The sequence below is a fragment of the Macaca fascicularis genome, chromosome 13, assembly GCF_037993035.2.
Source record: "Macaca fascicularis isolate 582-1 chromosome 13, T2T-MFA8v1.1".
NCBI lineage: Eukaryota > Metazoa > Chordata > Mammalia > Primates > Cercopithecidae > Macaca > Macaca fascicularis.
Window position 1 is genome coordinate 77,188,172 of NC_088387.1, and position 3,310 is coordinate 77,191,481.

The window sequence follows — 3,310 nt, forward strand, 5'->3', positions numbered from 1 at the left end:
CTTTTTAATGATTACCATTCTAACTAGTGTGAGATGGTATCTCATTGTGGTTTTGATTTGCATTCTTCTGATGGCCAGTGATGATGAGCATTTTTTCATGTGTCTGTTGGCTGCATAAATGTCTTCTTTTGAGAAGTGTCTGTTCATATCCTTTGCCCACTTTTTGATGGGATTGTGTTTTTTTTCTTGTAAATTTGTTTGAGTTCTTTGTAGGTTCTGGATATTAGCCCTTTGTCAGATGAATAGATTGCAAAATTTTTCTCCCATTCTGTAGACTGCCTGTTCACTCTGATGGTAGTTTCTTTTGCTGTACAGAAGCTCTTTAGTTTAATTAGATCCCATTTGTCAATTTTGGCTTTTGTTGCCATTGCTTTTGGTGTTTTAGACATGAAGCCCTTGCCCATGCCTATGTCCTGAATGGTATTGCCTAGGTTTTCTTCTAGGGCTTTTATGGTTTTAGGTCTAACATTTAAGTCTCTAATCCATCTTGAATTAATTTTCATATAAGGTGTACAGAAGGGATCCAGTTTCAGCTTTCTACATAAGGCTAGCCAGTTTTCCCAGCACCATTTATTAAATAGGGAATCCTTTCCCCATTCCTTGTTTTTGTCAGGTTTGTAAAAGATTAGAATGTTGTAAATGTGTGGTATTATTTCTGAGGGTTCTGTTCTGTTCCATTGGTCTACATCTCTGTTTCGGTACCAGTACCATGCTGTTTTGGTTAGTGTAGCCTTGTAGTATAGTTTAAAGTCAGGTAGTGTGATGCCTCCAGCTTTGTTCTTTTGACTTAGGATTGTCTTGGCAATGTGGGCTCTTTTTTGGTTCTATATGAACTTTAAAGTAGTTTTTTCCAATTCTGTGAAGAAAGTCATTGGTAGCTTAATGGGGATGGCATTGAATCTATAAATTACCTTGGGCAGTATGGCCATTTTCATGATATTGATTCTTCCTATCCATGAGCATGGAATGTTCTTCCATTTGTTTGTGTCCTCTTTTATTTCATTGAGCAGTGGTTTGAAGAGGTCCTTCACATCCCTTGTAAGTTGGATTCCTAGGTATTTTATTCTATTTGAAGCAGCTGTGAATGGGAGTTCACTCAGGATTTGGCTCTCTGTCCGTTATTGGTGTATAAGAATGCTTGTGATTTTTGCACATTGATTTTGTATCCTGAGACTTTGCTGAAGTTGCTTATCAGCTTAAGGAGATTTTGGGCTGAGACGATGGGGTTTTCTAAATATACAATCATGTCATCTGCAAACAGGGACAATTTGACTTCCTGTTTTCCTATTGAATACCCTTTATTTCTTTCTCCTGCCTGATTGCCCTGGCCAGAACTTGCAACACTGTGTTGAATAGGAGTGATGAAAGAGGGCATCCCTGTCTTGTGCCAGTTTTCAAGGGGAATGCTTCCAGTTTTTGCCCATTCAGTATGATATTGGCTGTGGGTTTGTCATAAATAGCTCTTATTATTTTGAGATACATTCCATCAATACCTAATTTATTAAGAGTTTTTAGCATGAAGGGCTGTTGAATTTTTTCAAAGGCCTTTTCTGCATCTGTTGAGATAACCATGTGGTTTTTGTCTTTGGTTCTGTTTATATGCTGGATTACGTTTATTGATTTGTGTATATTGAACCAGCCTTGCATCCCAGGGATGAAGCCCACTTGATCATGGTGGATAAGCTTTTTGATATGCTGCTGGATTCGGTTTGCCAGTGTTTTATTGAGGATTTTTGCATCGATGTTCATCAGAGATATTGGTCTAAAATTCTCTTTTTTTATTGTGTCTCTGCCAGGCTTTGGTATCAGGATGATATTTGCCTCATAAAATGAGTTAGGGAGGATTCCCTCTTTTTCTATTGATTGGAATAGTTTCACAAGGAATGGTACCAGCTCCTCCTTGTACCTCTGGTAGAATTCAGCTGTGAATCCGTCTGGTCCTGGACTTCTTTTGGTTGGTAGGCTATTAATTATTGCCTCAATTTCAGAGCCTGCTATTGGCCTATTCAGGGATTCAACTTCTTCCTGGTTTAGTGTTGGGAGAGTGTATGTGTCCAGGAATTGATCCATTTCTTCTAGATTTTCTAGTTTATTTGTGCAGAGGTGTTTATAGTATTCTCTGATGGTAGTTTGTATTTCTGTGGGGTTGGTGGTGGTATCCCCATTATCATTTTGTATTGCATCTATTTGATTCTTCTCTCTTTTCTTCTTTATTAGTCTTGCTAGCGGTCTATCAATTTTGTTGATCTTTTAAAAAACCAGCTCCTGGATTAATTGATTTTTGAAGGTTTTTTTGTGTCTCTATCTCCTTCAGTTCTGCTCTTAGTTATTTCTTGCCTTCTGCTAGGTTTTGAATGTGTTTGCTCTTGCTTCTCGAGTTCTTTTAATTGTGATGTTAGGGTGTCAATTTTAGATCTTTCCTGCTTTCTCTTGTGGCCATTTAGTGCTATAAATTTCCCTCTACACACTGCTTTGAATGTGTTCCAGAGATTCTAGTATGTTGTATCTTTGTTCTCATTGATTTCAAAGAACATCTTTATTTTTTCATTTCGTTATGTACCCAGCAGTCATTCAGGAGCAGGTTGTTCAGTTTCCATGTAGTTGAGCGGTTTTGAGTGAGTTTCTTAGTTCTGAGTTCTAGTTTGATTGCACTATGGTCTGAAAGACAGTTTGTTATAATTTCTGTTCTTTTACATTTGCTGAGGAGTGCTTTACTTCCAACTATGTGGTCAATTTTGGAATAAGTGCAATGTGGTGCTGAGAAGAGTGTATATTCTGTTGATTTGGGGTGGAGAGTTCTGTAGATGTCTATTGGGTCTGCTTGGTGCAGAGCTGAGTTCAATTCCTGGATATCCTTGTTAACTTTCTGTCTCGTTGATCTGTCTAATGTTGACAGTGAGGTGTTAAAGTCTCCTATTATTATTGTGTGGGAGTCTAAGTCTCTTTGTAAGTCTCTAAGGACTTGTTTTATGAATCTGGGTGCTCCTGTATTGGGTGCATATATATTTAGGATAGTTAGCTCTTCCTGTTGAATTGATCCCTTTGCCATTATGTAATGGCCTTCTTTGTCTTTTTTCATCTTTGTTGGTTTAAAGTCTGTTTTATCAGAGACTAGGATTGCAACCCCTGCCTTTTTTTGTTTTCCATTTGCTTGGTAGATCTTCCTCCATCCCTTTATTTTGAGCCTATGTGTGTCTCTGCATGTGACATGGGTCTCCTGAATACAGCACACTGATGGGTCTTGACTCTTTATCCAATTTGCCAGTCTGTGTCTTTTAATTGGAGTATTTAGCCCATGTACATTTAAGGT